Source organism: Cupressus sempervirens, chromosome 1 (genome assembly GCF_028749045.1).
Source record: "Cupressus sempervirens isolate cs-2001-9-10 chromosome 1, ASM2874904v1, whole genome shotgun sequence".
In the NCBI taxonomy this organism is placed as follows: domain Eukaryota; kingdom Viridiplantae; phylum Streptophyta; class Pinopsida; order Cupressales; family Cupressaceae; genus Cupressus; species Cupressus sempervirens.
In genome coordinates, this window is record NC_143118.1 from 162,247,790 (window position 1) to 162,270,664 (window position 22,875).

A 22,875-nucleotide genomic window follows, 5' to 3' on the forward strand; every position below is an offset into this window, starting at 1 on the left:
CCATCTATAATTCCAACAACAACATTTATGGCTTCCATTATTTTATTCAACCTTTTATTATAGCATTTAAAGGCTTTTCTATGTGGGTAAGTGCACCAAGTTTTGGTGCCAAAAGGGGGGTATAAGTGGACACCTTTTTCTTGAAATCTGCAAATTTTGAACTTCAACAAGAATTTGAAGATAGTTATGCTCAAAATTTTAAGATATGACAAAAACAAAATTCATAGTCCGTTGAATCTAGTTTCTAAACTACTAATTTTTTTTCAAAATGGTTTAGTTTTAGGTCCTCAAAAAAGGGGGCCACAACACAATACAAAGTGTAGCCCCCCTAAAATTTGAACTTTTTTTTTAAAATTCTTTAATCGCTCTAGTCAAAAGTTACTTAACACTATGTAGTTTATCCTAGATTTTTTGGGTAATTTTATAATGTGTATTTTTTTTTAATGAATTTTTTAACTAGACACGTCCCAAAAACGTGAAATATCTGTGTACTCCCCCTAGAAATAATTGAAAACTAATTTAAAATCAAAACTTTTTTTTTCCAAAGTGTGTAGAATGGAGTCTAGTTTTTAAAAAACTAAGTTGTTGCAAAATTTGATGAACGAGCTAAAATCTATAGCCCAATTAGTACATGGTGGTTTTTGACAAAAAATGAACATACATTCAAAAGAAATTATAGATGAAAGGGTTGAAATAGTTCAAATTAAAAATAAATTATATGGTTAGATAGCTAACACAAAGACCTATAATGCTATGTAACCTGATCTTATCAATACCCAACCATGAGGAATCTTGAAGGGGAGCACACAAGAAAAATCAATTATTTTTGGTATGTTTGTTAGAAAACACATCTCAGACCTGTTTATAAACTCCAAACCTTTCGGTTGGATCTCCAAGGAAAAACCAAGCCTTAGACTTGGGTTTAATGCAAAGCTTTGAATAGTGTGTGCACCCCATAGTGTGCACGCGCTATTGGAAGCATTGAATTCTTAGTAGTGTGTGTGTGCTATAGGGTGCACACCCTATTAAGGCCTAAATTGCAAACCGAGACCAAAAGAGAGCTAGGTGGGGAGGAGGGGGGGTAGCGGAAAGGCTATGTGTGTGTGAGAGAGAGACAAAGAGATAGAGAGAGTAGGCAGTGGGAGACAGAGTGGGAGAGGAAGAGCAAGAGAGAGGAGGATGGGAGTGTATGTGTGTGAAAGAGAGAGAGTATGGAATGGAAGAGAGGAAAGACAGAGTAGCTCGAGAGAGAGTAGGGGATGGAAGAGAGAGCAGGCGATGGGAGAGAGAGAGAGAGAGTGGGAATAGAAATGCATGTAAGAGAGAAAGAGAGAGAGAGAGAGAGAGTAGGGGATAGGAGAGAGTGTGAAAATGTAAGAGAGAGTAGGGGGTAGCATAGATAGAGAGAGTAGAGAGAGAGAGAGAGAGAGAGAGAGAGAGAGAGTGAGAGTGAGAGTGAGAGTGAGAATGAGAGTGAGAGTGAGAGAGAGAGAGAGAGAGAGAGAGAGTAAGAGTGAGAGTGAGAGTGAGAGTGTGTGTGTGAGAGAGAGAGAGTAGGCGGTGGGAGAGAGAGTGGGCGAGGGAGAGCGAGTGACAGAAAAAGTAGGGGATGGGAGAGGAGAGAGGGGGGATGGATGTGTGTGTTTGAAAGAGAGAGAGTAGGGAATGAGAGAGGGGAGAGAGAGATAGAGAGAGTAGGTAATGGTAGAGGGATGGGAGAGAGAGTGAGAGTGAGAGAGAGAGATACTAGGTGGTGGGAGAGGGAGTGGGAGGGAGAGAGAGGTGGAATGGAAGTGTGTAAGAGAGATAGAGTAGGAGATGGGAGAGAGTAGGCAGTGGGAGAGGGACTGCGAGAGAGAGAGAGGGAGGGAATGGGAATGTGTATTTATTTATAAGAGAGATAAAGTAGGGGATGGGAGAGAGTGTGAGAGTTTGAGAGAGAGTAGGAGGTGGCAGAGAGAGCTCATATGGGATGAGGGTGAGAGAGAGTAGGGGATGGAAGAGAGAGAGAGTGAGAGTAGGGGATGGGAGAGAGAAAGTAGAGAGGGAGAGAGAGAGAGAGTACTTGAGAGAGAGAGATAGTAGGTAGTGCAAGAGGGAGTGGGAGAGGGAGAGAGAGGTGGGATGGGAGTGTGTGTGAAAAATCTTGAGAGTAGGGGATGGGAGAGGAGATAGAGAGGGGGGATGGGAGTGTGTGTGAGAGAGAGACAAAGTAGGGGATGGGAGAGAGAGTGTGAGAGTGTGAGAGAGAGTAGGTAGTGGCAGAGAGAGCTTGTACGGGATGGGAGAGAGAGAGAGAGTGAGATTAGGGGATGGGAGAGTGTGAGAGAGAGTAGGGGATCAGAGAGAGAGAGAGAGTAGAGAGGAAGAGAGAGAGCTTGAGAGAGAGAGATAGTAGGAGATAGGATAGGGAGTGGGAGAGGGCGAGGGAGAGAGATAGGGGGGATGGGAGTGCATGTGACAGATGTAGAGAGTAGGGGATGGGAGAGAAGAAGAGTGGGGGGATAAGAGTGTGTGTGTTTATGAAAGAGAGAGAGTAGGGGATGGGAGAGAGAGTGTGAGAGTGTGAGAGAGAGTAGGGGATGGGAGAGAGTGTGAGAGTGTAAGAGAGAGTAGGGGGTGGCAAAGAGAAAGTATGGTGATGGGGGAGAGAAAGTAGGCGATGGGAGAGGGAGAAAGAGATGGGCGATGGGAGTGTGTGTGTAAGAGAGATAGAGTAGGGGATGGGAGAGAGTGTGAGAGTGTGAGAGAGTAGTGGATGGGAGAGGAGAGAGAGAGTAGGGGATGGGGGAGAGAAAGTAGGTGGTGGGAGAGGGAGTGGGAGAGGGAGAGAGAGAGGGGGGGGATGGGAGTGTGTGTGTAAGAGGGATAGAGCAGGGGATGGGAGAGAGTGTGAGAGTGAGTAGGTGGTGGCAGAGAGAGCTTCTACAGGATGGGAGAGAGAGAGAGAGAGAGAGAGAGAGAGAGAGAGAGAGAGAGAGAGAGAGAGAGAGTAGAGAGGGAGAGAGAACGAGAGAGAGAGAGAGAGAGTAGGTAGTAGGAGAGGGAGTGGGAGAGGGAGAGGGAGAGAGATAGGGAAGATGGGAGAGAAGAGAGTGGGGGGATAAGAGTGTGTGTGTGTTTATGAAAGAGAGAGAATAGGGGATGGGAGAGAGTTTGAGAGAGAGTAGGGGATGGGAGAGAGAGACTGAGAGTAAGGGATAGGAGAGAGAGTAGAGAGGAAGAGAGAGAACTTGAGAGAGAGAGGTAGTAGGTGGTAGGAGAGGGAGTGGGAGAGGGAGAGGGAGAGAGATAGGGGGATGGGAGTGTGTGTGACAGATGTAGAGAGTAGGGGATGGGAGAGAAGAAGAGTTGGGGGATAAGAGTGTGTGTATATAAAAGAAAGAGAGAGTAGTGGATGTGAGAGAGAGTGTGAGAGTGTGAGAGAGAGTAGGGGATGGTAGAGAGTGTGAGAGTGTGAGAGAGAGTAGGGGGTGGCAAAGAGAGAGTACGACGATGGGGGAGAGAAAGTAGGTAGTGGGAGAGGGAGAAAGAGAGGGGGATGGGAGTGTGTGTGTAAGAGAGACAGAGTAGGAGATGGGAGAGAGTGTGAGAGTGTGAGAGAGTAGGGGATGGGAGAGGAGAGAGAGAGTGCGGGATGGGGGAGAGAAAGTAGGTGGTGGGAGAGGGAGTGGGACAGGGAGAGAGAGAGAGGGGGAGATGGGAGTGTGTGTGTGTAAGAGAGATAGAGTAGGGGATGGGAGAGAGTGTGAGAGTGAGTAGGTGATGGCAGAGAGAGCTCATACAAGATGGGAGAGAGAGAGAGTAGAGAGGGAGAGAGAGAGAGAACTTAAGAGAGAGAAAGATAGTAGGCATTAGGAGAGGGGATGGGAGAGGGAGAGGGAGAGAGATAGGGGGGATGGGAGAGAAGAGAGTGGGGGGATAAGAGTGTGTGTGTCTATGAAAGAGAGAGTGTGAGAGAGAGTGGGGGTGGAAGAGAGAGAGTACGGTGATGGGGGAGAGAAAGTAGGCAGTGGGAGAGGGAGAGAGAGAGGGGGAATGGGAATGTGTGTAAGAGGGACAAAGTAGGGGGTGGGAGAGAGTATGAGAGTGTGAGCGTAGGGGATGGGAGAGGAGAGAGAGAGTAGAGGATGGGGGAGAGAAAGAAGGCGATGGGAGAGGGAGAGGGGGGATGGGAGTGCGTGTGTAAGAGAGACAGAGTAGGGGATGGGAGAGAGAGTGTGAGAGTGAGTAGGTGGTGGCAGAGAGAGCTAATACAGGATGGAAGAGAGAGAGTGAGATTAGGGTATGGGAGAGTGTGAGAGAGAGTAGGGGATGGGAGAGAGAGAGTGAGAGTAAGGGATGGGAGAGAGAGTAGAGAGGGAGAGAGAGAGAGAGATAGTAGGCGGTAGGAGAGGGAGAGGGAAAGACATGGGGGGATGGGAGTGTGTGTGATAGATGTAGAGAGTAGGGGATCAGAGAGAAGAGAGTGGGGGGATAAGAGTGTGTGTGAGAGATCTGAAGAGCAGGGGATGGGAGAGGAGAGAGGGTGAGACAAGTAGAGAGAGTAGGCAGTGGGAGAGGGAGAGGGAGAGAGAGAGTAAAGGATGGGAGAGGGGAGAGAGAGTGTGTAAGGGATGAGAGAGGGGAGAGAGAGTAGGAAGAGAGAGGGTAGGGGATGGGAGAGAGAGTAGGGAGGATAGAGAGTAGGGAAGATAAAGAGTGATGCATTTCCACATAATGCATAAACACTATAGTGCGTACCAAAAACTCAAACAAATGAAGGTAGAGAGAGAGATCTGGCAATTAAAAGAGATAAAATAAAATTACTATGTGAGAAAAGAAAATTCCAAATCAATAATGAAGAATTGACTTTCAAAGAGGATCAAGAACCACCGGTACAAAGAAACAAAGAGGAAGAATTGGAAAGACAAAGACAACGAATGAGACTGTTATGCTCAAGAAGACAATTGAATTGTGAAGCTGCACAATCTTCCAATGTTGGAGTCATATCATCCACTACACCATCTTCCAATGTTGGAATCATATTGTCCACAACACTATCTTCCAATGTTGGAGTCATATTGTCCACTACACCATCTTCCAATGTTGAAGTCATATCATCCACTCATGCTGAAGAGACACGATTTGTAGATATGACAATATACACACTCCATCATGTCATGTTGAAGGCACAACATCAACACGTCGAGTAGGTGATATTCCATCTTTTGTATCTTATTGTCAAGGCACATCATCTTCGGTTCAAGGTACGCAATACACTCAACCTTATGTTGATGTTCAAAATATTGAGGGAATGGAAGAGATTATAACACCTTCTAGAATTCATTTTAGAAGACCAAAATATTTGATTGATATTGATATTAACATTTTGAAATCAATGCCTGACAAGATTAGCAAGCATACTTGTCAAAGAAAAGTTAATCATATGTGGAGATTTTTTTTGAAGAATTAAATATTATAGGTCAATGCCAATTATTTTTTGAAATGATGAAGAATTTGAAATTTAGGCCTATCATGAAGATTCTTGGGCTAAGAACGATCGATGATTCAAATGAAAAAAATATTGTAAAGAATCTAATGAGTGCTTATGACAAAGTGGGTTCTAAATCATTCACCAAAGATAGTAATATCACAAAACGAGTACTTAAATCGACAATAGTAAGTAGCCAAATGAAGAAAGCTTGACTCCTGAGAAAAACAAGCAAAACATTAAAAATTGGTAGAGGTACTCTAAGGAGCGTCATGCTAAAGCGTGAAAGATTGGAAGATCCAACAAAAAATGAGTTATGGACATTTAGCAGTAGACTACCGTGAAAGGATAATGAAATTATTGAAGCTTTGAAATCATTGATCGAAGATTTTTGAAAAAATAACACACGTGTTTCCCCTAATCAAAGAGATGTTGTAAGAAGGAGGATTGGTAGGCAAAATCGTGACCCACATGCGAAACATTTTTTGGACTCAACTTAGACACAATTTTTTGCAAAATTTATTGGTATGTATTCTCAAGTTTGAATAAGTCAAAGATTTTTTGAGATGGGTAAACCTTTTTATGTGAAGATAAATCACACACACACAACTTTTTGTTGTAGGATACATATTGAATTTTCTAACCATTTTGATGTTTTTAAGCATATATGCGTAGTTTTGCATTCTCAATTTTTTTTATAGGATTGTGACATGAATGAGCCACCAAGATCTTCAAGGTAATTCATATCCAACATTTTATGTGAAATAGGGGATGGCCAACAATTTTACAAGATATCATGCTTGGATGGTACGTGCTTATTTTGTGGTTTTTTGCAACTTTTATCAACTTGTCAACATATGGATACTACACATGCAATTGGAAATGAAATAGTAGATTAAAAAAAATTTGAGACAGTGACATATGCTCTAAAAGATAGGAAACATGGTAAAAGATGTGATTTCATCATTGAAAAGATTCCAGTGTATGAGTTCGTGAAGATTTTTTGTGAAAAGATTATTTACGAGTATGCAAGGCATACCCATAGAGCTTGATGGCTGGATTTGCAATTCAAGTTGTGCAAGGATAAATTTCCACTAGATACCATTGTTTTGGTTGTAGATTTTGCAGAGAACTATGCACTACAACCACAAAATGAGGTGCAAGAAAAGTATTATACTTCTCAACAGGTTTTCATATTTGTTCACATAACATTCATGCATTCACCTACAAGTATAGAGGATGAAAAAAATATTTTGAGAGAGTACCATTTTTAGATCAGCAATGATCGATCACATTCTGCGAAGTTCATACATGGTTGTTTTCAGCTATTTTATGGAGATTTGGCTAACAGGGGCATAACATATCGTCAGCACATTATTTGGTTAGACAATTGCTCATCTCAATTCAAGAATGTACGGATGTTCTATTGGTTGAGCAGGATGCACGGGTTGTGTAGAATTCAATGTATGTGGAATTTCACAAAGGCTAGTCATGGTAAGGGAGAGCACGATGGTGCAGGCGCATGCATTAAAAGAGCCTTGGCTTGTAAATAACTAAAGTACAAAGATGGAGCAATATTGATAGATGAAAAATCCATTGTCCAATGGTGTAACGCTATAATGGGTCCAGGTAAGGAAGGTGAGTCTACGGTTTGTAGATTTTTTTGGTTGATAGATAATACTAACATTGCACCATATCAGGATTGTTGCACACTAACAAGATCTAGTGAGTTACACTCTTTTAGAAGCTTTGATGCAAGTTCATGGAGTATCCACACATGAAAAATGACATGCTATTGTCCATCATGTGCAGAGGAAAATTGGGATGACTTTGAGTCAACTGAATGGGTGGAAAAATGGGATATACAATTCTTGGACCCAATTGACACCTATCGTCCCCCACAAGCACTGGAAATGGGAGAGATGGATTCATCTATTGACTTTGACCGCTTGTCAGATCTAGTGCAACCTGGTAATATATATATTTATATATCTTTGTAATTTCAATATGTAACTTTATAAATTTTACCCAAGCATTTTCTAAATTAATGACCGCATTTTGTACATTTGTCACTGCAGGCCATTTTTTTGTTGTTATTGCACCTAAAGACAATGAAGAAGGGACAAATTATTATTTGTGTCGTTGTGTTGAAGCCAAACAAAAATTGGATCACTTGGTTATAGATGGTGAAGGTTTAGAGTACCATGTCGGTGCGATGGTTGTAACTAGCACATGGCTTAGACGATATTCTATGAAGGGCCCTAACTTTTGGTTATTCAAGGATCGGCAAATAGAGAGGAAGATTCTTCATTATTCAAACCTTGTTGTTGCATCAAATGTCCACTTGATAAAATATGGTGGAAAACCACATAATAAGATTCTTTGGAAAGTTCACGAGTTAGACCATGAGGCAATACTTGAGACATTAAAATATCAAGCAGATTCAGTTGGCTCATTAGGTTGTAGAGAGAGAGAGAGAGAGAGAGAGAGAGAGAGAGAGAGAGAGAGGGTTAATTCTTATCTTAGATTTTTTACTGTGCTAATTCTTTATTTTCAGGTCACCAAAGAAGAGGGCTAATAAAGTTGATGCACAAGTGATAAAGGGTGAGATGCCAAAATCATCTACAAAATGGTATTATCAATTCACATCCTCAATATTTATTAGTGTTCTTTGTTCAAGTACCATTTTCTGTTAATCATCTTATGATAATAGGGTAGTGACAGATGTAGTTCTCTCTAAGGATTATGTAGCTATTTAATGTAGCTATTTAAATCATGCATATTTGATGACCATTTCCCTCTATTTTGTAGTCCTTTTTCACAACACTATTTCTAACATGGTGTTGTTCAAGTTCATGAATGATCACAATATCTGTGACTATACAACAAGTGTGTGTGTTTGATGCAAAGCCCTCCTATATTCCCCTAGGAACCACAACTCAACTTTGGGATTCTCTTGTATTCTTGGAATCTACCCAAAGAATTAGACTCTACTAGGGTTCAAGAGGAGGTCTTTGACTTGGTAACATCTTCCTATAACCATGTCTAAGAGGTTATAACCCAAATCTTCAATTTTTCTTCTAAACACTCACATTGTTCACCATGCACCTAGTGTACCCTGGTGCCTCCAACATACCAAAGCTCATCCTTGGCTTCATACCATGACCCCAACACTTTAGATCATCTAAAAACATCCCATCTAACATGTTCCAACTCCTTGCATACTCTCAACAACTCATCTCTTACACTTTCTTGATTTTGCCTCTTATAGGCTTGTTCCAACTAGCCCTTGCCAGTCACTAATTTGTTGTTTTCTCCAAACTTTCCTTCAGAAATTCCTAAACTATTGGGTGATTAAAATACCCTTTTCTTCACTCTAAAATATACTTCAAAACCAACTACACTTTTTTTGTAAAATATCACTCAAAATTGGCTATTTTAGTCTGCCAACTAGGCCTAGTTTAAGGTCATTTACAAAGCAACTCACAATCCCTTGAATTTTGAAACTCCCATGACCCAAAATAGTCTTAAGAGACAACTCAAATGCAAGGATTCTTCTATTTTTTTGGTCTCATGATCAACTTTACAATGGTTTTTACAAAATCCTCCTTTCTAGCCCCTTTACCTTAGGGCTTTCTAGAAATCTTACTTTGCAACATCTCTAGAACCCCAAAATGGTTGAAACACCTTCACTTTGGTTATATTAGATGACTTCCAACATAAAATGCAACTCTTGTTTGGAGAAAACACTAAATCCACCTTTGGAGAAATCACATACCCCTTTTTATGCACTCAAATTTTAGGGAAAACTATACATTCATTAGGGCTTACATTAATGCTTTTATTATAATATGATCAATCTATGATCAAAACAAGATCACATGTCCATTATTAAACTCATTACAAGTTTTAATGACTTTAGAAGGCCATTTGTAACAATGAGAAAATAATAACATAAAGAGGTCAATTAGAGTTAATTTATGTCCTCAATTAGCATGTGTACAATAATTCACAAACCACTAATATATGTTTGAACTACCCATAGCTAGGAATCCCTCCTAGAATTTGTGACAAAATTGAAGAGTAGTGAAGTTCTCAAGGAAAAACCCTGAAAGTAGTTGCAAAGAGAAAAAAGAAGCTAAGCCCTATGTCTCATATTCTAAAGATAAAATCTCACCTCATGTTTCCCTTGAAGAATTTTCTCTTGATAAAAAAATGTGAAAAGAAAAGCTCTGACTACTAAAAGTAACCTTGACAAAACTAGAAAATTGAAACCCCAAAACAAGAAAATATATTGGCATTGACCAGGGAGATTTTGACAAGGAAACCCAATAAGAGGAGGATAGAAAAATGATACATGGAAAAAAATAAGAAAAATTAGTCTATCTTAGGAGAAAGGAGGTTGTTGAGGTTTAGAAGTAAGAAAGAAACTATGAAGAAAGTTAAAGAAGAGGAAGCAGCTTGTAAAGCAAAGAAAGAGTATAACTTTGTGGATCCTAAAGAAACCATTAGTTTGAAGGAAAAAGATAATGAGAAAGAGGAATAAATTGAGGATTCAAAGGATGAAAATTCTACTCATACTTTAGTAAATCAAAGGAATGTGCAAGAAATGAGGAATTTGGAGTTTAATTCCCTACCCATGTAGGAACTAGGAAGGAAAACCCTATTCAAGAAAGCCAAATGCAGAGTGCTACTATTGAAGGAAATGTCATGGGTTATATTGAGACCCTACACAATATAATGAGAAACCATTAGTTTGAAGGAAAAAGATAATGAGAAAGAGGAATAAATTGAGGATTCAAAGGATGAAAATTCTACTCATACTTTAGTAAATCAAAGGAATGTGCAAGAAATGAGGAATTTAGAGTTTAATTCCCTACCCATGTAGGAACTAGGAAGGAAAACCCTATTCAAGAAAGCCAAATGCAGAGTGCTACTATTGAAGGAAATGTTATGGGTTATATTGAGACCCTACACAATAGAACTCTTGCATCAAAATAGGTCATTCCTAATACTATCTCAATGGAATAATTTTATTCTTTTGTCACTTCTATATGTATGGTACAAGATGGTCTAATAATTTGAGAAAACTAAATAAGTACTTGAAAATAAGTAGGAAGGAAGAAGAGAACAAGGATATTTAGGAAAAAGAGGATGAAGAAAGATAGAAAAGATAGCTTAAAGGCATCACCAAACACTAGGAGGATATCAATAGTTCTAAATGACTTTATGCTTTGTTAGTGTCGACAACACTACTATGGTTTCTAGACTTGGTTGATATCTTTCTATTTGTATAACATGTTTAAGAACTCAAAGGAATTCATTCCTACTATTAGGTAGATGGGGTCATGTTCTAGATAGTATGTTGAACCTTTCAATAGCTTTGTACCTTTCTCTACTCTTTGTACTCAAGTTATTGGTAATTCTTATCATATCACAATTATTCTTCATGGTTCATGCCCATTATGTGTTTCCCAATCTCATGAAGGAAGTTTTTGATCGATGAAGCATATATAATGGAACATATCTTGATGTTCTTGACCTTATGTTGACTTGAATCTTGGCTTTCCAATAATTTCACATCTAATGGAAATAGATCCATATTATTTGGTTCTTGGCCTATATTTGTTATACATTTTCTTAGCATTTGGAAATTTAATATTTATTATGTTGATGTGTTGGTCACATAATTATATAAATTTAGGTAGTTATCCTTAATCAAGAAAGTATTATGAAATTAGTAACAAGACTAGATCTTAGAATTTTGAGGATAAGAGATTTGAATTTGAAGTTAGAGTTGTATGCCTAACATGTAAAACTGCATGTTACAGGCTCATTGTAACTAAATTTCTAAATTTAGTAGTTCCATCATCCTTGTCTCTCAAAGAAATATCTTAGTATGAAAAAATATACTAAGGAAATTTATTTATTAGATATCAGATTCAGGGTTATAGAGATGATGAAGTTAAAAGGCTTGAAAGGTATTTGAATACTTTTATAGAGCTTCAATACAAGATAAGATTAAATAAGTTAAGTTTCAAAACATAACATAAGATTATTAGTACCCTAAAGACTAAGTATAATTTTAAAAAAGATGAGAAAACATAAGGTGGAAGAGGTGGAAGATTTCAAGATGGAATTTTTAGGTCAACTCAAAATGAGCAAATTTGTAACAATGTGCCAAGTAACCCTTCTAGGTCCTCATGGGAAAATCCCACAAACAGTCAACTCTAGGATGTTTTTAGGCTTTAATAGGTTTTTTCTAGCCTATATAGCATGTTCCCATCAACACCTTTCAGTTTCCATACCCTGCAAGCCAAAATGCATAATTCACGCAAATGTTGTCAATGCATTTTCACAAGTCTGTGATAGCAGCAAGACAAAATGATGGATAAATTTTGATTTTTTCCTAATGAATCCTTGAATAAATGACCTTTCTAGATACCCTTTATCCTTTTCTAAAACATATGTAAGACTTAGATGCAACTCCTTTAGAAAATATCTGACATTCTACACACTGCCCCTGTTTTCATCAATGAAGCAATAGTGCATTTACAAAGCAACATATAGAAATACTCAATGTATGGACTTAAAAAATTTCATAGGATCCTAAAATTACTTCAATTAGACAAATCCACTCTCAATTTCAGTCTATGGGTTCCCTAACCCAAAAAGCCCCAATTCACCTTCTCAAAACCCTTGTTCCTAGGGCATCACCAATCTCACACGTGCTAAGGCTTCTTGGACTAATTAAAAATTCAGACATCTATGTTTTATCACCATAAACATGAATCAACTCACAAACACTACCCTCCTTAAGAAAAATCTCTTCCTAATTGACTGTCCCCTCTAAATAACCCTTGCTTTCACAACTTTATTTGATTTGGTGGCCACCAATCTCAAATTAGATCTTCATTTCATGGTTAGAAATATTTTTAGAAGTTATATAAATGGAATCCCATGAAGAAATAGTGAGCATTTCATGGGACGACCATGATTAGATTCAAAAAACTGTCAAAATGCTTAGAAATAAGACTGCTACAACCAACAATATAGAAATTTGATGAACAAAACTTCAAGTTTGAATGCTAAACTGAGTAAAGAATCTCAAAACATGTCTGCTAAGATGTTACTAATCATTCCAACACATGAAAGCACTCACAAAGAAAAGAGATCTTCAAATTACTCTTGAAACCAAGCACTTTCCTTCTATTTTTTGAGACAGTCCGTACAATCTGTGTTTACAGTCCGTACAAAAAAAATATTTATAGACTTGGGAGATAGAAACTAACCCCCTTAACCAACTCCAACTGGTTTCACTTTGTATTCCTTCATAAAATTTAAACTATGGAGTTTCCCTCCAAAATGCCCATGTAGCTGTTACTTCAAGATTTAAATTTTTTAACTATTAAACAATGTTTTTAAAGACCTTTTTGAATCTTTTAACTTATCAAATGACATGCTAAGGTTATGATAACCTATAGGACCCTATCAAAAAACTCTCCTACCCTATGAAATCCCTAGATCCTATTCAATGGCTCAATTAAAACTTTTTCAACATTGAAATCCATCAAGACATCATACAACATTATGACTATTTTATGCTTTCAAATGCCATGATTGGTTGAAGGATTGCCCAATTGACCCTAGGAGATTCTCCATGACCTCTGTGATGACTTGGACCTCTAATGTGCCTCTGATAAGCACATGATGCTCCTGCATCATAGCCTGAGCTTCTCTTGAAACTTGTTTTATAGTTCTTAATTTCAAAATAGATATGACTTTTTCATTGTAACATGTAGGCACAAATCTCATAATTTTACTCACGTTCATCATCATTGCTTAATGGTGTAGGGGCACCAAGTTCATTCTATGAAGATACATTCATTGAAGACACCAAGGACTAAGGATCCAAAGGACATCTAATACAGGGAGACTCTACCCTGCAAGTGGACTCCACTTCACAAGCCCAACCCTCAAACTTAGGGTACTCAAACAACTTGGATCAACACTTAAGAACTCCCTGCCACCAGTAGGCCTACAAAGGCAAATACTTCTTAAATGGTTTCAACACTAAACTTTTTAGATGGAAATGGTTATTATAGACTCAAATCAACAAGAAAAATCTCAAACTTGAGGTTTCTCAACACTCAACAATCAAATTTCAAAATTGTTACCAACACTTCCTACTAGGACAATTTCTAGTTTTAACGGTCAAACTCCCAAACCATAAAAATGACCCCCTACTATTTTTCAATTTTTAAACACTCTTCAACATCCCCTAAGAGATTCCAAAAGATTAACCAACAACTCAGCTCCAGCATCAAGTTATGCCCACTTTGTGTCATAGTCCTAAATGGCCAGTTTAGGATGGGTTACAAGGAAAACATAAACAAATGGGTTCACAGACTTGGTTCAACCACTTGGATCTCTGCTATATATCAAAATTTTGTTTCTAAACCCTTCATTGGGGTCAGATTAACCAGTTTAGAAGCTCGATCCTTCTTTTTCCTTCAAATCTAGACCACACATAAGATTATGTTCAGTCTAGGGCTTGCTGGTAAAAATAGATGCCATGCTCCTAAAGCCCTGAATCTCTTCCATCTCAAATAACCCTCTCCTAACTTGTATTCCACAAAGCAACATTGAAATCCCACTGTGGGTTTGCAAGTTAGGATTCCATCTTGCTGAAACTCTCAAATTTGGAGTAAATCTGACCTACCTACACTAAAGTGATATAATTTTTTTTGTATACAAGATAAAGACCTCAAAAAAATTGAAATGGAATCTTGACTCAACCCTCTATCCAACAATATAAGACTTGTACCACCACCAATCTGTACAGGTCATACATAATTGAAAAAATAGTAAAAAAGGCATAAAATATGAGTTTTTTATTGACCAATGTTGTCCACCATCTGTATAATGACCTTTTCCATGTGTGGAGATCTTAAGTACATTCCTTTGAGTAGTTATAACTTCAATTTGGATGGTTGGAACACCATACAACCTCATGTTCAGTTTGACAACTATTATTTGCAAAAATTGCTCTTAGCAACTTTTTGCATTTTGCAATTTTTTGCACTTTTTTGCAATTTTTTGCACTTTTTAAAGTTGTTTTAGTGGTTTTGAGTCTATAATAATCATTTGGAATGATTAGGATTCATTTAGGTTGGTGGTTAGTTGAAATTCCAAAAAGTGCAAAAATTGCAAAGTTGCATTAGCAACTTTTAGGAGATAACCATAAAAATTTCTATATTACTATATTCTTTTGAGGTTTTACTGTTGCCAAAAAATTTCTAAGTCATAGAATTGGAATCAAGTGAAAAATGTAAAAATTGCACTTTTTGTGCAAAGTTGCATTGTTGAAAGTTGTAAAAGTTGCTCAAATTTGCAACTTAGTGGAAAAAGGGTTGTGGGATCGAACTGTCTGCTCTGTTAGCTTTGAGTGGCCAGGTAAACCCTATTCCAACCTTGTCCTATCCCCTTCAGCGCTTGAACCTTCTCGGGCATGCCAAACCGAAATTCCCTAAGCATCACTAAATGCCATAGGGCTGCAATCTTTGACTAGGTATATCTCAGAGCTCATGTGAGGTATGGATGCAATTCCAATTCCTACAGGACCATATTATGAAGACCTACAATAACCTCTCTCACTTTTTGGAGATCACACTCTATTTTCATTTTACTACGCCATCTCAGGTGATGTTCAAACTTGCAGTATTGTCTAGTACAAAGTTGCCAACTACCAAATCTCTCTCACCTTTCCTCATGGGATTGAACTGTCTGCTCCATTAGCTCTGAGTGGCCAGGTAAACCCTATCCCTAACCTCATCCTATCCCCTTCAGTGCTCTAATTTTCTTGAGCACACCGAACTGGAATGTCCCTAAGGGTCACTAAATCCATAGGGTTGTGATCTTTGATGGGGCATATCTCGAAGCTCGTGTGAGGTATAGATGTGATTCTAGTTCCTACAGGACCATGTTGCAAAGACCTACAATAATCTTTCTCACTTTTTGGAGATCACACTCTGTTTTCATTTTACAATGCCATCTCGGGTGATGCTGAAACTTGTAGTATTGGCCAGTACAAAGTTGCCAACTGCCAAATCTCTCTCACCTTTCATTGTGGGATTGAACTCTCTACTCTATTAGCTCTAGCTGGCTAGATAAACCCTATCCCTAACCTCATCCTATCCCCTTCAGTGCTTGAATGTTCTTGGACACGCCGAACCGAAATGTCCCTAAGGGTCACTAAATGCCATAAGGTTGTGATCTTTGACGGGGCATATCTCGAAGCTCGTGTGAGGTATGGATGCAATTCTAGTTCCTACAGGACCATGTTGTGGAGAGCTACAATAACCTCTCTCACTTTTTGAAGATCACACTGTTTTCATTTTACGATGTCAACTCGGGTGATGTTGAAACTTGCAGTATTGGCCAATACAAAGTTTCCAACTGCCAAATCTCTCTCACCTTTCATCATGGGATCAAACTTTCTTCTCTATTAGCTCCGAGTGGCCAGATAAACCCTATCCCTAACCTCATCCTATCCCCTTCAGCACTCAAACGTTCTCGGGCACGTCGAACTAGAATGTCCCTAAGGGTCACTAAATGCCATAGGGCTACGATCTTTGACGGTGCATATCTCAGAGCTCGTGTGAGTTATGGATGCAATTCTAGTTCCTACAAGACCATTTTGCGGAGACCTACAATAACGTCTCTCACTTTTTGGAGATCACACTTTTTTTTAATTTTACAATGCCATCTCAGGTGATGCTAAAACTTGTAGTATTGGCTAATACAAAGTTCCCAACTACCAAATCTCTCTCACCTTTCATCATGGGATCAAAATTTCTACTCCATTAGCTCTGAGTGGCTGGGTAAACCCTATCCCTAACCTCATTCTATCCCCTTTAGTGCTGGAACATTCTTAGGCACACTGAACCAAAATGTCCCTAAGGGTTACTAAATGCCATAGGGCCGCGATCTTTGATGAGGCATATCTCGGAGCTCATGTGAGGTATGGATGAAATTCTAGTTCCTATAGGATGGTGTTGCAGAGACCTACAATAACCTCTCTCACTTTTTGGAGATCTCACTCTATTTTCATTTTACGATGCCATCTCGAGTGATGCTAAAACTTGCAGTATTGGCCAGTACAAAGTTGCCAACTGCCAAATCTCTCTCACCTTTCATTGTGGGATTGAACTATCTACTCCATTAGCTCTAAGTGGCTGGGTAAACCCTATCCCCAACCTTGTCTTGTCCCCTTCAGTGCTCGAACATTCTCAGGCACACCGAATCGAAATGTCCCTAAGGGTCAATAAATGCCATAGGGCTGCGATCTTTGACGAGGCATATCTCAGAGCTCGTGTGAGGTATGGATGCAATTCCAATTCCTACAAGACCATGTTGCAAAGACCTAAAATAACCTCTCTCACTTTTTGGAGATCACACTCTATTTTCATTTTACAATGCCATCTCGAGTGATGCTGAAACTTGCAGTATTGGCCAATACAAAGTTGCCAACTACCAAATCTCTCTCACCTTTCGTCGTGGGATCAAACTGTTTGCTCTATTAGCTCTGGGTGGCTAGGTAAACCCTATCCCTAACCTTGTCCTATCCCATTTAGCGCTCAAACATTCTTGGGCACGTCGAACCGGAATGTCCCTAAGGGTCACTAAATGCCATAGGGCTGCGATCTTTGATGGGGCATATCTCGGAGCTCATGTGAGGTGTGGATGCAATTCCATTTCCTACAGGACCATGTTGCGGAGACCTACAATAACCTCTCTCACTTTTTGGAGATCACACTTCATTTTTATTTTACAATGTCATCTCGGGTGATGCTAAAACTTGCAGTATTGGCCAGTACAAAGTTGCCAACTACCAAATCTCTCTCACCTTTTGTCGTGGGATCGAACTGTCTGCTCTATTAGCTCCAGGTGGCTGGATAAACCCTATCCCTAACCTTGTCTTGTCCTATTCAACGCTCGAACATTCTTAGGCATTCTCAAACATTCTCCACTACACTAATTGCAAACACTTTCAAGTTGTTTAGGAGTCTTTAAGACCTTCAAAATTGACTTGTAACTTTTTATGCCAACTTCAAAAACAAGAAATTTTATTACATTAAATCTAGGCATTATCGTGCAACAAAATGTTATTAGCATTCTTATTTAGCCCCATCCAAAGTTTCAAGAAAGGTCTAGGAATAATTTGTGCTGAAATGTAAACTTAATTTAAATAGTAGCCTTATGCAAATTCAAGGTTGACATTGTCCATGAACAAATTATTGCTCAATCAACCTTGTCCTCTCCAATTTGGAGTTCTCCCTTGTCTACCAAATTAGTCTACAAAAAACTCAAAAAAGCCTAATCATTCTCAAATTGATTATGTTTGACAAGGGTACATTGCACTCACCTTCAAGGTGTGAATCTCTTTGTAATGATAGCATTGCTCTCGCAAAAGCCATAATATTGAAACCCAATGAATGCATGAAAATACCACATTGTAGGTCATGTGTCTAATGGCTTCTTGTTTACTCTTTTTTTTTTTATTCATTACACATCCAAATTGTCACCAACTCTACAACTCTCTATCCTCCACTAAAAACATCAAATTGCTAGAGGCAACTCATTGTTCTGTGTTGTTTGTCATGACTAGGGATGATAAGAGTATGAGTAGATATAAAATATTTTCTACAAAATATAAATATATTCCTATGTGACAATGGATAATCAATATTGACTAACTTTAAAGATGTTAAGAAAAAGGGGAAATTTAGTTTAAAACATTGATAAATTGTTAATGAACATAAAATATTGAATGGACTTATATCAAAGGTAGTGATGTAAAAATAGAAGATATGAGTCAAAGGGGAAGAAATGAACTATTGGCCAATGCTACTCAGGGACAGAAGTGTTATAGTTAAGATATGAGTCAAGCAGAGACATGAAGTAGAGAAGTGTTGCAAGGAGGGGATGAAGGGTTTATTAGTTTTATGAGTATTTTCATAAGGGGCAATATTTAATAGAAAAAAGTGGAAACATTATTGTGTTTCATCATAATTTGAAGATGATAAATATTGGTGAGTAGAGGAGGTTTGAGGCCATGCACCAATTCATGCACCAATTATCTAGTAATTACTTTGAAAACCAAACCTAATGTGACCTTATTAGGTCTACGTACTTTACATGGGTTAGGTGCTACAGGAATGGAATTGGGAATCTAGACTTTAGAGTCTTAAATAAATTTCAAAAGGGTATCTGAATCTACCCATAGAATAGTTAGATTTCAACCTAAGAGGAATTTAAGTCCAGAAAATCAAAGTAGGAGGCCTCTAAGGAATTCTATGACAGTCAACATTTTGTACTATATGACAATTGGAGGGTTGTAATGGGCACCCCTGGATGTCCCAAAAAACTAAACCAATTTGCTGAAAGGAATTTTGTCAAACAGTTTGCATTCAACCTCTTATTTCTTCATTTAATGTTTTAAACCCTTTATAACTCCAGAAATCAAATGTTTATTTGTTTGTTGTGTTTTTTGCATGGAATTGGTATCATACAACATAAACAAGAAAGAAACTACAATAATATGCAAAGTGGAAATGAACTGCTGCTAATAAAATGTTATTTTCAGAATTCATAAAACCAAATACATGGTAGATTTATCAACTCACTAATTACTTCAGCAGTATTGACATAATACTCCAACCCATGCTTTCGAACTTGCTGCTATAGTGCTTTGTCCTTCAATCAATCCACTACCTTCGTAATATCATTCCCTCAAAGTGGCATAGGCGTCGAAAAAGTAGTGAAGAAGATATGAGAAAATACCAAATATGCCTGTAGCTGGAAATGCAACTAAATTGCCTGATAATGAAGCCAATAACAAAGAATTCCAAAGGCCAAACCCCAAGGGAGTGACGTCTAGAATGTTACAAGAGAGGATAGACGTCCTCAAATGCCAAAAATAGAGCTACAACTCACACACCAATTTTTTCTCATATTCAACCTGACTAATGAAGCCACAAATGCTTCCTTTTATTCTATTTCCAAGGGTCCGCTCAACTCATATGGGCAATGTGGGATAAAAGATGTGTAGTATATAAAACATATATTAAAATACCCCTTATGTCTCCCTTGGGTACACATTCCCATAAAATAAATATTAAAGTAACACTTTAATATTTTACAATTAAATTAGACGTTATTTTAATAAAACTTCAGGTATTAAAATGTATTAGCAATCAGACTTTGAATAATGCGAGTGATAGCTCATCGAAAAGCTCTCACCGAGGAGTATCAAATCCAATCACTAAAATTGACCTGCACTGTGTCCTCCTGACTTACTAAAAATAGTAAGTATGCCTGAAATTGAGTAAATCAACTTCATTTTGGCCCAAACTGGAAATGACTAGGCCAAAACACTCTAGGATCCCATTAAACCCTTTGTTAGCCCTCGGGACCATGTAGAACAAGGCTAACGCACACACACTTGGTCAACTGCTAAAATGGGGACATTACAATCCGCCCCCCTTGAAATTGCTTGTCCTCAAGCAATCTCAGTCCAGCCTGCTGAATAACCTGCTCACTCTCCCATGTAGAATCTTCCTCCGGCGGGTCTCTCCATCTGACCAAATACTCCTTCACTATCATGTTTCTAAGCTTCCTCTCTCTGGTGTCAAGAATAGCCTCAAGTACTAACACAAGCTTCCCCTCCTCATCCAAAGGGGCTAAATCTGCAGAAGGCACTACATTCTAACCAATGGCTTTCTTAAGCCTAGACACATGAAACACATTGTGCACTCGATTGCCCTCTGGAAGCTCAAGCTCATAGGTGACTTTGCCCACTTTGCGAATCACCCTGTAGGGACCATCAAATCTAGGTTTCAACTTTTCAGCTTTGCTCTTCTTGAGCGATGACTGTCTATATGGTTGTAGCCTCGAGTAAACCATATCCCCTACCTCAAAGCTACGCTCTATTCGGTGCTGATCAGCATACAATTTTTGTTGATTCTAGGCCTGTTGTATATTCTCTTTGAGCACTTTCAAGATGTCTTGACTATCCTGCAGTAAGTTTTTGGCTTTGGGCACTCTACTGTCGCCCAAAACTAAATCCATGAAGCTAGGTGCTTCATAACCATAGAGTGCCATGAAAGGAGTCATCTTGATGGACATATGATAAGTGGTGTTATAACAATACTCTCCCATATGCAACCATCTAATCCAAGCCTTTTGTTGTGTAGTTACATAGTTCCTCAAATATCCTTCCACCCATTTATTCACAATCTCTGTTTTCCCATCTGTTTGTGGATGATAACTAGTGCTAGGTGTAAGATCTGTACCACACAACCTAAACAACTCTTGCCAAAAAACACTCATAAACTTACTATCCCGATCGCTAACAATGAATCTGGGCAGCCCATGTAACCTGACTATCTCTCTAAAGAAAAGATCTACCACCTGTGCTGCTGTGTAAGTGGACTGAATAGAAAAGAAGTGAGAAAACTTTGTCAAGCGGTCCACCACCACATAGATGCAATCTCTTCCTTGCACTCGTGGTAAACCAATGATGAAGTCCAGGGAAATACTTTCCCATTTCCTATCAGGAATGGGCAAGGGTTGTAATAAACCTGCAGAAAATATGTGCTCTCCCTTATTCTGTTAATAAACCACACACTCCTTGACATACCTCTGAACATCATCCTTGAGCCCTTTCCATGAAAACCGCTCTCGGATCTTCCTGTAGGTCTTGAAGACTCCCGGATGTCTAGTTGTGGGTGCATCATGAAATGCCTTCAGTATCGCCTTTCTCAAATGTGATGACAGAATCAAATAAACCCTATCCTGAACTCTGATCAATCCATCTATCACCTCATAGTGATCATCCTGTATGGTACCTGAAATCAATCCAGAAGCCCAAGCATCTCCGACATACTCTGCTATAATCCGATCTCTCTAATCTCCTGAAATCTCTGCCAGAGCACATAAGTGAGGTCTTTGAGATAAGGCATCAGCCACCACATTTTTCTTACCTTTGACAAACTCTATGTCAAAGTCATAACCCTGCAATTTAGTTGCCCATTTTTGTTGCTAGTCATTAAGATCACGCTGGCTCATGAAGTATTTAATACTATTGTGATCAATCTTGATCACAAAACGTCCACCTACCAAATATGATTGAAATTTGGCCAATGCATGCATTATGCCCAACATCTCTCGGTCATAGACAAAATAACTCTTCTCAACTCCCCAGAGCTTCCTACTCTCGAATGCAATGGGATGCTTCTCCTACATCAATACTACTCCAATCCCATCACCTGATGCATCGCAATGAAGCACAAAAGGCTTCGTGAAATCTGATAGAGCAAGAACTAGACATGAAGACATTACCTGCTTGAAATGCTCAAAACACCTCTATGCTACCCCTGTCCACACGAAGGCTCCTTTCTTGGTAAGATTTGTCAAGGGTGTAGCAATCTGTGAGAATCCCTTAACAAACCTCCTATAAAAACCACATAAACCAAAGAATCCCTTAAGCTGTGTAAGGTTTGTGGGAGTAGGCCACTCTACAATAGCTCTAATCTTTTTGGGATCAACCCGAATGCCATCTGCACTACTGATATGCCCAAGGTAAAGGAGCTCAGTCATGCCAAACTCACATTTAGATTCCATGGCATACAATGACTCTCTCTCCAGAATAGATAACACCTCCTCCAGATGATGTAAGTGCTCCTCCCAGGTCATATTGAAGACCAAGATGTCATCAAAGAAGATCAAGAAAAATCTCCTCAATTGCTTCCTGAATGCCTGTTTCATACAACTTTGAAATGTAGCGGATGCATTGGTTAGACCAAATGGCATAACCATGAACTCAAAGTGGCCATAGTGACATCGGAAGGCTATTTTCTCAATGTCCTTTGCTCTCATCCTGATCTGATGGTATCTAGATCGCAAATCAATTTTGGTGAAGAAGCATGCCCCATGCAACTCATCAATTGTCTCATCAATCCTAGGGATGGGATACCTGTTTTTAATTGTTTTCTTATTCAGTGCCCTGTAATCGATGCACATGCACATCATCCCATCCTTCTTCTTTACCAATACTACTGCTGAAGCAAAGGGACTCTTACTGGGCCTGATATGCCCCATCTCCAACAAATCCTTAATTGCCTTCTCTATCTCATCCTTGTGTTTCTTAGGATGACAATAGGGAGTAATCATAACTCGTTTGGCTCCCTCCTCGAGCTCAATAACATGTTCCATCCCTCTGTCAAGAGGAACCCCATGAGGAATATCACTAAATACTTTAGCGTGTCTATCAAGTATCTTCTGGATATCTGGTGGACGACTCTTTTCTTGTGGCTCTGGTGAAGTTGGCATAATGTAGC